The following is a 13,210-nucleotide window of genomic DNA, read 5'->3' on the forward strand; positions in this document are numbered from 1 at the left end:
CTTGACAAGGTCATATAATTGTCGGCAGTAGAACTAGGCCGAGAAAGCATGTTTCCTTATTCAGTACATTTTCCTCTCTAGTAAAAAAGACTTTTCATCAATTTAAGGAGATAAACTGTATTCATTTCCCCTAGGATCCTTTTCTTCTGTATATTCTCACTTATAATAGAGGATTTAAAAAAATCTATCCCATTTTCACTTTATTGGGGGCTACCTCTTTTAAAAAGTTGTTATTAAATATATATGACTAAAGTAGCTAATTAATGCAAGAATGATTTGTTCTGCCCTCTTATTAGGGCTTTTTACATCATTTATTTAATATTTCAAAGGGTTCATAAATCATGTGTCAGCTAATCTTTGCAACACCCCTACTGAGACAGTCAGTTAGCTGAAGGACTACTGCTGATGGGCAAGTGACAATTAATATTACCTGCACATTACAAATGAAGAAACTAAAGCCAAGAGAGGTTAATCGACTTGACTAATGTCTCACAGTCAGCGGCAGTCCTGACGTCAGAATGAGGATCTGGGTTTGTTCACATCAAAATCATAAAAGCATTAAGAGCCTGGGGCTTGTGGTATTCTTTGTTACATAATGCTTTCTAAATCATTTGTTTCATCTTCTCCTTTTCTGGTTCTATATGAGTCAAAGGAGGAAAGGTACTTTTAAAACAGATACCTTCTCATTGAAGTAAGACTTTTCTATGTCAAATATTTTGTTCTTGAAAGCATGTTAGAACACTGATACATTTCTGATCAAAATAACTCACTGCTAAGTTTCCTATCTTTAAAATCACAATGAAGAGTCAAATCAAGTTGAGCAGTATTTTCCTGGTCTGTTCCAAGGTGTAATGATGGCAATAATAATAATAACTGTTGTTTTACTAGTGCTTTATCAATAGTAACAATAACAAAAATAGCAAGTCAGTACCAGATGGGACACTAAAGCACTTTGTGTGGATTATACAATTTCTCAACAACCCTGTCAAATAGGTGTTCTCATTATCTCAGTTTTAAAAATGAAATAAAGATGTAGTGAGTTTAAATCATGAAGCTAGAAGGTGATTAAAACATGTACACAACCTCATATCATTTTCCAGTATTTGTTCTGGGGCATGCTAAACGTGCTTCAGTCTTTATTGATGGTTTGTCATCAATATTTCTTCCTAAATATGTAAGCAGTACACATATTATTTTGAGATATTACTCCCCAGGGTGATATTTTATTGACATCCCACAGAACCTAGCAATTTTGATATTATCATCTGATACACAGAACATTAATTGATATTTCTTCCCTGTTTTCTATTTGTTCTATAAACGTTTGCTGTTCTAATTCCAACATAGCTGGTATAATCATTCAGCTGATGGTCCTCGTACTCTGACACCTTGCTGTCATGACTGTTCAGCCTTTTGACAGTAAAAGCATATTACCTAGGTTACTATGAGCTTGAGAAGCTCCTTCAGAAATATCTGACACCTAAAAACATGATTCCATAATATTAAAAAAATGCAAAATTGAGGTAAATACATGTTTAATTAGTATCTTGAACACAAATATTATAACTTATTAAGTACAATGCCACTCAGTTCTCATAGAGCTAATTACCTATAAATTATATTGAATATGCGATGTGGGTACATTTTAATATACTAGATAAGATGTACTGGGGAGTTTCCAAAAGTATAATTTCCTAGGATTGAGGAAGGTTTAGATATGGCCCTACTCACAATGAAGTAAAAGTGGTCTGCGATACACAGACTAAGGCCTGAAGAGCTAGACAGCAGAGGCACACTGGGGAGAGCCTTGTCTGCTGTGGGAGAGCCAGGACTTAGTGATTGACTGAATGGGGAGGATGAGGGCAGGGGACCCAAGGATGAGAATCCTGGAATTGTTTCCAGATTTCCAACTTGGAGTAACGAAGAGGATAGTGCTATTTGGTGAGTATAAAAGGAACAGCAACATGAGAAGTTTACCAGTGGCATTTACGTCATAAAATGCTATATTTAAATTAACTTCTGCAGTCTTCTTCTTTCTGAATAATTGAAAATAGATTAAACACATACATTCACACACACACAAAAAAAACCGTGCATTCACACACATTAATATGTGCTCTTCTGCCGTCAAGTATTTTCTGCATAGTGTCTGAATATCCATTCCAATTGAAATAGTACTTACACATCCCAATATGTCTCTTTCCAGCCAAAAGGAAAAAGTTGCTATGACTGTGTTTTTACATATTGCAGATATCTAGATAACTATTGCCAATTTATCTGTTTGGCAGATTTTTGTTTCCTATATATTATTTAATGTCGCCTTTAGAGAATATGCCATTGCTAGTATTGTAATTTATGTTTTTCCTCGTTTATTATATGGCTGTATGTTGAAATTATTGATTAATATTTTTGTTGCTGGGATGCTTTAGCACAATGTTCAATACTCTCCTTTGCCATCGCTAGATGTTATTTTAAGGATTTTTCATACATTCAGTTTGAATGGGATTTTCAGACCATTTCAAAGGCTTTTTGTAAGTCAGTAGGCTAGGCTCCAGAGAGAAGGAGGAATGCGGAAGAGCAGCAATACTAATTAAACAAATTAAATGTAATTTTTAAAGTATTAATTCAGTCATTAAGAAATACACCTATTCCTCATTTATCAACGTATCCAACATTTCCCATTATACGACAATAGTGAAAAATCTACCATCCAACTATTTGTGGCGCTAACGAGGCTGCGGCTTGGCGGCAACAGCCTCGGAGCCCCACTTCCTGGAGGAGGGTCTCCGGGGGCCTGCGGGAAGCTGGCCATGCTGCCCACACCCTCTGCTCTGTCCTGCAGCGGGGCGCCGTCCAGCTGTCACGCGGGCGGGCCTCCTCCGTGGCGTCCCGGCAGATGCGACGGCAGCACTGAGCCAGCTCGTGCCTGTTCTCGGTGCCCAGCTTCTATGTGGCCGGAAGCCCTGCAGCTCAAAATTGCGGTGCGGTGCGGTGGGAAGGGAGACGCAACCGACCGGCATCCTAAAAGGAGCCGAAATGGGCCTGAAGGCTCTGCCTAGGTGGGGCTGTGTGCACAGCTAGGCTCCCAGCGCCTTTGCAGGAAGCCAGAAGTCTCAGTGACTCGTTACGCCTGGAGGGCAGAGCAGGCTCTGGATCATGGACACGGGGCTGGGTGGGAGTGGGGCCCTGGAGGCGGCTCTGCAATGGAGGCTCTGACCCGGCACAGGAGGAAGGTGAGGTGGTTAAGCCCTGGGCCCTCCCGGCACACTGCCTTTGTCCCCTCCAAGCCTTCTATTCCACAGAGGAATACTCCATAACTGGACTCGGCATGGTAATGAGCACACCAGTAAATCTTAGCTGTTATTATTTCTAAAAATCAGACAAATGAATTGGCTGAAAACAGAAAAAAAAAATCCTCCGTTTTTGCGTAATGCTGATTTTCACATAAGACCTGGTCTTTGGAACCTAACCATGTTGATAAGTGAGGAGTCGGTGTACAGCCATATATATTTATGTATCTCTTAAACTTGTTGCCGTATACACACACACACACACCCACACACACACACCCACACACCCAAATCAATAGACAATTTTAAAGTAAACACTGAACAAATAATTCTTAAATTCATTACCTTAGGATACAAATTAGGATTTTGTTTGTACTTATATAATTAGAAGTGTTTTATTTCGGCATTATGAATTAATAATGTCTTCAGCTAATTCCCATAATGTTTCATGTCAACCTGATTTGAGTGATAAACTAGAAGACCCTCTGCTTATCCTATCTTGCAGGCTTTCATTTTGAGATATCACCTTATTAATTCACATGAATTTTTAATATTTTTATGCTACAAACCAATACTATAAAACATATAGAACGAATACTTGCCAAAGAACTCAGAATCAAGCGGATGTCTAATTTGAAACTAGAGCTTTGCTTGGTTATGCTCTCATTTCAGTGCTTTCACTGAAGAGGCGTTTAACCTGGCTGCAGGTATAAATCAGCAGGGGTAACTTTAAACCTACCAATGCCTGGCCCCACTATCAAACCAGGTGCTTGTCTAAATGAGACAAATAATTTTCAGATATAAGGCTTTATTCTTTATTCTGTCACACACACACACACACACACAATCCCCAGTGCTTCTAAACACTGTGGAACAGGGTACTGCTGAGTTTAAATGTCATTTAACAATTTACTAAAGCAGGCAGAGAAAGGTTTTAAAGACCAGCCTTTTTTCTTAAAAAAATAAATCTTGTAGGAAACGTTAGAAATTAAAATGTTACAGTAAAACACAAAAATGTTGTTGCTTTAATTCCTCCCCAGTCTGTGGCAATGCAAACAACAGAAATTAACCTGGGATTTAAAGTTAAATTAATGAAGGCTATATTGTATTAGGTATAGCCAAACATTATCTAGCTTGCCATTAATTTTCTTAAAAAAATTTACATTTCTGCCCTCTTCCCTCTCTCCCCATATCCCTTTAAGGTATGACAACTCCAGTCACCATTTCAGTTTGCCCTAATTTTTATCTTGTCTATTAGAGATGTGTTCTTAGTTACACAATAGTTCAACAGCAAAATACCATAAATGCTAGCAGAGGCATTTAAGAGGGAAGGAAAATGCTCTTACTAGTTCTTAACAGAAAAATAGCATTTCAAACGTGAGTCACAAAAAAGGAAATTGTTGCCATGAGTCAGAATCTACAGGACGGGAACTAACAGCTACAACAATGTGTACAGATAACATTATCACCTTTTTTGAAGAAGCGAGGGGGATGAGACATAGAGGGGATATGGTGTGCAGGGCAAGACAAATTAGCAGGTGTACAATCTATTACATGTCATGTTCAATGCATTTAGAAGACAGGCTTTTGAGTTCCATCATTATTACTTGTTTGCCATTTGATCCTAGGCAAAATATTTAATTTCATTAGGCCTCAGTTTTCATGCCTCAAAAATGTGGGATCTCAGACTAAAGACATATTTCCAATCTTTTCTCGGTCTAAAAGTCCCTGACCTTGTGCCCGTGTGCCCTTTATAAGGGCCAAGTTTTCACAAAAGATAGCATTCTTCTCAAAGCCTTTGGGGAAAAGAAAAGCTATATTTAAGAAAGTCCATTCAGTGTCCAAGGCTGTTCTCAAGTCTTACTACTATTTATAAGAAAGTATAGGTCAGTAAGAGAACAGATTTGTTTTAACTAATTGCTGCTCGGATTTCTGGGAGTTAAATGTAAGTTTTTCATTATGCTAAGTGTTGATTTAAGAAATTGTTTCCAACAAGGATCGTTTGAATCTACTTACTGAATTTCCCAGTTGTTAAACGGCCTGACATGGAACACGATTAAGAAGGTTGTACTTCTTCTTGGACATATTTCTCAGTGCAGGGACCCCGGGTCCAAGGGACACGCTCTGCTCCTGGCTCTCTTTTCTTGGTAGTAGGAGGTCCGTCTCCTCTCTGCTCACTTCTCTCTTTTATATCTCAAAAGAGACTGACTCAGGATACAACCTAATCCTGTAGATTGTGTCCTGCCTCATTAACATTACTGCCTCTAATCCTACCTCACTAACACCACGGAGGTTAGGATTTACAACACATAGGTTATTACATCAGATCACAAAATGGTGGACAACCACACAATACTGGGAATCATGGCCTACCAAGTTGACACCCATTTTTGGGGGACACAATTCAATCCATAAGAAACTTATTTTCATTCTTTATGAATCTTGTGCATTTTATTTTAATACGGAGGAACTTTACCAATTTCATAAAAATCTGATAGAATGAAACATAAAACAAAACAAAAACACCAACTCAGAAAAACCAAACAAACAAAAGCTTCAACTGGAAAATGAGATATGGTCAGATTAATGTGGTGTTATTAAGAGAGATTAGCTCAGATAGATTGAGAAGCTGTCACTGTAAACAGAGCTTTTAACTATACTAGATGCCTAGAAGGATTACCTGACTCAGGGATTTTTTTTGTAACAATCTCAAATTTACAGAAAAGTTGAAATTACAGTAAAAAGATCTCATTTCCTGAACCATTTGAGAATAAGTTGCCAACACAATGCACCATGACACCCAAATTCTTGTGTATTTCCTACAAACACATAACCAAATATGATCATGAAAATCAGATAATTAACGCTGACACATGACTACAGTATGCCGCACTCTCTAATCCTCAGAGCCCTGAAATTCAGATTTTTTTCAGTTGTCCCAATAATGTCCTTTATTAAAAAAAAAAAAAGGATCAGTCCAGAATTGCATGTTGCATTTAGTTGTCATGACTTTAGTTTCTTTAATCTGAAAAATTTCCTTGGCCTTCCCTTGAATTTCATGACCTTGAACCTTTTAAAGATTACGGACCAGTTATCTTGTAGGATTGGATGTAGCTGATTTGGGTTTGTATCCATATTAGGTTCAGGATATGCATCTTTGGCAGAAATATCCCAATAGTGATGCTGTGTTCTACTGATTGCATCCTCTCAAACAATTCTGGCAAAAAATTTAAGGTGTACCTTTACTGTGATACTATTTTTTAACCATTTGATTAAGCAGTACCACCCAGGCTTCTTTACTATAAAGTTATTTTTTTCTACCTTTGTCATTACTAAGTTTTATAGTGAGGTACTTTCTGATTATGTAAATATCCCATTCTTCATCAAGCTTTGAATTATTAAATTTAATTGTTTATGTCAGCATGGATTCATAGACTCCTATGTTATTTAATAGACTAAACTCTGTTTCTATCATTATTTATTTCCAGGTTTAGATTAGCCAAGATTTATCCAATGGAAACCCCTTCAATTTGGCTCATGTGTTCTTTAGACATTTCCCCATCATTCTTTGGTAATTAAATGGCAAAAAAAAAAATGCATTATCTAGGAATAAATCTAAGTAATGATGTGTAATATCTTAATGGAGAAAATTATAAAACTTTATTGAAAGATATTGAAGAGGTCCAAAATAAATTGAGAGCTATATCTTGTTCATGCACAGGAAGAATTATTATCATAATAATTTCAATTCTTTCCAACTTTATAAATAATTCAATACAAGTTTGGTCAAAATACTTCATAGAGATTCTGTAGAACTGCTAATTCTAAAATTTATAATAATGGCCAAATGACTACGAAGAGCCTAGATACTCCTAAGGAACATTAACATAGAAGGATCTGCTTATCACACATCAAGATTATTATAAAGGTATATTAATTAAGACAGTGTGGTGTTATTTCAGGGTAGTCAAATAGACTCATAGAATAAAGAGCCCAGAGATTGATCATTACCTATTTGAAATCAGATATATCACAGAAAAGTCATTGCAGATTACTGGGATAAGGATGGACTATTTAATAAATGATTCTGGAAAAATTAGTTATTCATAATAGAAAAAAAGAAATAGGATCATACATACACTCAAATCAATTCTAGGTAGACTCAAAGCTTGAATATAAAACAAACAAAAATACATTAGAACTTTTAGAAGAAAATTTAGGATTGTGTGTTTATAATATTAAGCTAAGAAAGGATATTTTAAGCAAGACAAAGCACTAAACTGAAAGATAAATATTATTTTATTAAAATCAAGAGCTGCTATTCGTCATTAAAAAAAAAAAAAACAAAACCCGTTGCCGTCAAGTCGATCTCGACTCATAGCAACCCTATAGGACACAGTAGAACTGCACCATAGAGTTTTCAAGGAGCAGCTGGTGGATTCGAACTGCTGACCTTTTGGTTAGCAGCCAAACTCTTAACCACTGGGCCACCTGGAAATCAAGACCGTTTGAGATTTTACAACAACTCAGTTGACAAATCTAATTGGTGAGGGTGTAAAGCAAGAGGACTGAAAATTGATTCCATAACTTTGGGAATCATTTTGACACTACCTTTTAAAGTTGAATATCTGAATTCCCAGCTCTATGGGGCAGTTCTACTCTGTCCTATGGGGTCGCTATCAGTTGGAATTGACTCAATGGCAATGGGTCTGGTTTTGGTTTATTTGAATTCCCAATGACCCAATGATCCCACTCTTGCTTATATATGTTAAAATAAATCTTGTACATATGTACCAAGAGACATTAAAATAAATGTTCATGGTGGCATTATTCATAATAGGTCCAAAACAATCCAAATATCATCAGTAGGATTATACATAAATACATTTTCTTATCTTTACACAATGCAGTATTATACAGTGGTGAAAATGAATGAATGCTAGTTACAACAAAGTGGATGAATTTTAGAAACATAATGTTGGGTAAAAAGAGCAAGCACAGAAAATTACATAAAGTACGATACCAATTTTATAATAATCAAAAATAAGAAAAATTGCATATATAGTAAAAAGCACGTACAAGTTAAGTAAATGATGAATATAAAACCAAGATCAGAGTAACTTGTCTGGTGAAAGCAGAAAGGGGGGATCAGGGTAGAGCACAAAGATTCAGCAGTTTTGATTCTACTTCTTAGTTTGGGTGGTGGGTTTCCAAATGTTTATTATTATAGTTCATCACTTATATATATTTACATATATTCTTTTGTATGTATGAAATATTGCATAATGTTGTCAGGTGCCGTCGAGTTGGTTCTGACTCACAGCGACCCTATGTACAACAGAACGAAATGCTGCCCCGTCCTGCACCATCCTCACAGTCGTTGTTATGCTTGAGCCCATTGTTGCAGACACTGTGTCAGTCCATCTCATTGAGGGTCTTCCTCTTTTTCGCTGACCCTCTATCAAGCATGATGTCCTTCTCCAGGGACTGATCCCTCCTGATAACATGTCCAAAGTATGTGAGACGACGTCTCGCCGTCCTTGCTTCTAAGGAGCATTCTGGCTGTACTTCTTCCAAGACAGATTTGTTCATCTTGGAAATATTACATAATAATATTTTAAAAATCAAAATTCTCTAGATACCAAAGATAATACTTATCTCTGAGTATCTTAAAGTATTTAATTATATTAAAGATAATATCTACATTAATTATAGAGAAGGGGGTCCACTTTGAAACAACATATATAGTTACTCCCATAAAGTTTTTGTAGTCAGTAACCGTCAGCTATGGAATTCTTCCTCTTTCATCTGAAAACTTTATGGCAGGGCAAACTTCTAGAAGATTCCTGATATTTAAAGATTTGTTTACAGCTGCTTCATAATGAGGAGCCCTGGTGGCATAATGGTTAAGCGCTTGGCTGTTAACCAAAAGGTTTGTGGTTCAAACCTATCCAGTGGGTCCACAGCAGAAAGACCTGGCAGTGTGTTCCAGTAAAGATTACAACCTAGAAAACCCTATGGGAATTCTGAGACCAGAAGAACTAAATGGTGCCAGGCTACCACCACTGAACATTCTGACCGGGGACACAACAGAAGGTCTCAGTTAGAATGGGAGAAAAATGTACAACAAAAGTCAAATTCATAAAAAAGACCAGACTTACTGGACTGATAGAGACTAGAGGAACCCCTGAGACTATCACTCAAAGATACCGTTTTAACCTGGAACTGAAGCCACTCCCAGAGGTCACCTTTCAGCCAAATAAATAGATTGGCCTAAAAAATAAACAATAACACCCTTGAGGAATGTGCTCCTTTAAACAACTATATGAGGCCAAATGGTCAACATTTACCCAAAAGCAAAGATGAGCTGGCAAGGAGGGGCAGAGAAACTGGATGGATAGAAACGGGGCAGGTGGAGTGGAAGTGGTTAGAGTTCTGACACATTGCGGGGATAGTAACCAATGTCACGGAACAATTTGAGTATGAATTGTTGTATAGGAATCTAACTTGCTGTGTAAACTTTCACCTAAAACACACACACACAAAATTAAAAACAACAACAACCCTATGGGACAGTTCTACTCTGTCACATGGGGTCAATATGAGCCTAATCAACTCAACACCATCTAACAACAACAACAGCTCCATAAGGAAGCCTCTTACTTTGGGACAATTTCCCATCATTTAAATTATACTCGTCCTTTGCCTATCTAGAAATTTTACAAAACAACTTACAGCTACATCTCCTGCCCTCAAGAGAATACAAGAAAAGGGTTCAGCAAGGGAGGCAATTTCATATATTATCAATATATACATACTGAGACAAACATGGTACGTAGCTAATTCCTCATCTGTTGCTGTTAGGTGCCATCAAGTGGGTTCCGACTCACATCGACCCTATGTACAACAGAATGAAACGCTACCTGGTTCTGCATCATCCTCCCAATCGTTGCTATGTTTGAGCCCATTGTTGAAGCCACTGTGTCAATCCATCTCATTGAGGGTCTTCCTCTTTTTTGCTGACCCTTTCTTTACTAAGCATAATGTCCTTCTCCAGGGATTGGGCCTTCCTGATAACATGTCAAAAGTACTTGAGATGAAGTTTTGACATTCTCACTTCTAAGGAGCATTCTGGCTGTACTTCTTCTAAGACAGATTTCGTCATTCTTCTGGCAGCCCATGGTATATTCAGTATACTTCGCCAACACCCTAATTCAAATGCATCAGTTTTTCTTCGGTCTTCCTTATTCATTATCCAGCTTTGGTATGCATATGAGATGACTGAAAATACCATAGCTTGGGTCAGGTGTACCTTAGTCCTCAAGGTCACATCTTTGCTTTAGACACTTTAAAGAGGTCTTTGGCAGCAGATTTGCCCAGTGCAATATGTCCTTTGATTTCTTGACTGATACTTCCATGGGCATTGATTGTGTATCCAAGTAAAATTAAATCCTTTACAACTTCAATATTTTCTCTGTTTATCATGATGTTGTTTATTGGTCCAGCTGTATTTTTGTTTTCTTTATGTTGAAGTGTAATCCATAGTGAAGGCTGTAGTCTTTGATCCTTATCAGTAAGTGCTTTAAGTCCTCGTCAATTTCAGCAAGCGAGGTTGAGTCATCTGCATATCACAGGTTGTTAATGAGTCTTCCTCCAATTCTGATGCCCCATTCTTCTTCATATAGTCTAGCTTCTTGGATTATTTGCTCAGAATACAGATTGAATAAGTATGGTGAAAGGATACAACCCTGACACACACTTTTCCTGATTTTAAGCCATACGGTATCCCCTTTTTCTGTTTGAACGACTGCTTCTTGGTCTATGTACAGGTTCCTCATGAGCACAATTAAGTGTTCTAGAATTCCCATTCTTCACAATGTTATCCAGAATTTGTTATGATCCCCACAGTCGAATGCTTTTGAATAGTTAGTAAAACACAAGAAAACATCTTTCTGGTATTCTGTGCTTTCAGCAATGATCTGACATCAGCAATCATGTCCCTTATTCCATGTCCTCTTCTGAATCCGTCTTGAATTTCTGGCAGTTCCCTGTCGATGTACTGCTGCAACGGCTTTTGAATGATTTCCAGCATAATTTTACTTGTGTATAATATTGATGATATTGTTCAATAATTTTCACATTCTTTTGGATCACCTTTCTTTGGAATGGGCACAAATACGGATCTCGTCCAGTCGGTTGACCAGGTAACTGTCTTCCAAATTTCTTGGCATAGAAAAGTGAGTGTTTCCAGCATTGCATCGTTTGTTGAAACATCTCAATTGGTATTCCGTCAATTCCTGGAGCCTTATAGTGCGCCAATTCCTTCACGCAGCTTGGACTTCTTCCTTTAATACCACTGGTTCTTGATCATGGGCTATCTCCTGAAATTGTTCAACGTCGAGTAATTCTTTTTGGTACAGTTTATTTCTTCCATCTTCTTTTGATGCTTCCTGTGTCATTGAATGTTTTGCCCATAAAATCCTTCAATATTGCAACTTGAGGCTTGAATTTTTTCTTCAGTTCTTTCAGCTTGAGAAATGCTGAACATGTTCTTCCCTTTTGGTTTTCTAACTCCAGGGTTTTCCAGATTTCATTATAATACTTCACTCTGTCTTCTTGAGCCACCCTTTGAAATCTTCTGTTCAGCTCTTTGACTTTATCATTTCTTCCATTTGCTTTAGCTACTCTATGTTCCCCGTCTAGGAACTCAGAATTGTTTTTAACAAGCACATCTGAATATCAACATCACACATCCATAAAGGAATAAAGTAATCAAATACAGGTGGATTTCCCTTAATTTGAAATGTTCCAGAGTGCTATTTTAGACTATTATTTCACCTATGTATCTGGGAGAGAGTGTGTGTGTTTTGGCTTTGTGGTAGCAGCATTATGTTAAATTTTACATCTCTTTCTTTAGTGAAATGACTTTTGTTCTCCCTTGGGAATGCAAAAAGATAGCCACAGCCAACTGGAGAGAAGCAGCTGCTGCAACACTATGGCTGTACTGCCCATGGAAGAAGTATAAATAACAATTTTAGCAGCTAGTGATTCTGAAATTACCCTTAAATATGCCATTATAAAAATGTTCTCAAAAATACATTTTGCAAATAATATGTCACAAGAGCTTTTATCAAGGGTGTTTTCTACTCATATTCAAGTCATTTAATAGTATAGTGAGTCTAATGTAGGTACTATGCCTAAATGTAATGGATTATATGTAAATGACGAAAACTCAGTCTCACGACTAGATAAATTCTGTCAGCAACACCAGCTGTCAGATATCCAGGCTTTCATTTCATGGACGCTTCTGCCATAGACACTGGCAAATGTGGGGTCTCTGTCAGTCTTATGAATGCCCATTCATTCATTCACTCGGCAAATATCGGATCTGTGTTGGTCTTATAAATGTCCTTTTAGTCATTCAATCAACTAATTTTATTGCTTACATACCAGGTGTCAGGTACAGTGCTGAGGCCTGGGAATACAGCAGTGAACACACAAGGCAATGGAAGTACAAACACCTTTTCTACCATATTAATATTTTTTAATTCATTCATTCAACATGTATCTTCATACTGAGTACCAACTATGTGTTAAGTGCCATGCTAGCCATTGGCTATATACCTGTAAATGAAACAAACACCCCCTGATTTTGATGTGGCAGCTGTCTTTTGTCTAGCCATATAATGCATTGTCTTCATCATACCCCTTCCCCCAAGTTTGGATCTCGAATTAGAAATGAGAAGAAAATGGTTAGTGGGCATCATGGATTGAATTGTGTCCCCCAAAAATATCTGTCAACTTGGCTGAGTCATGATTCCTAGTATTGTATGATTGTGTACCATTTTGTAATATGTGATTTCCTTATGTGTTGTAAACTCTATCACTATGATGTAATAAGACAGATTAGTGGCAGTTAT

At 37.3% G+C, this 13,210-nt stretch overlaps 1 protein-coding gene across 1 annotated transcript in view; it reads right to left on the minus strand.

The window, feature by feature from the left end:
- The window catches only part of PKIA (cAMP-dependent protein kinase inhibitor alpha), a 33,128-nt gene that overhangs the window by 19,026 nt on the left and 892 nt on the right, over positions 1-13,210 (minus strand). The gene's annotated exons all lie outside the window — the stretch shown is intronic.

The sequence above is a fragment of the Trichechus manatus genome, unplaced genomic scaffold (assembly GCF_000243295.1).
Source record: "Trichechus manatus latirostris isolate Lorelei unplaced genomic scaffold, TriManLat1.0 scaffold00152, whole genome shotgun sequence".
Classification (NCBI taxonomy): Eukaryota; Metazoa; Chordata; class Mammalia; order Sirenia; family Trichechidae; genus Trichechus; species Trichechus manatus.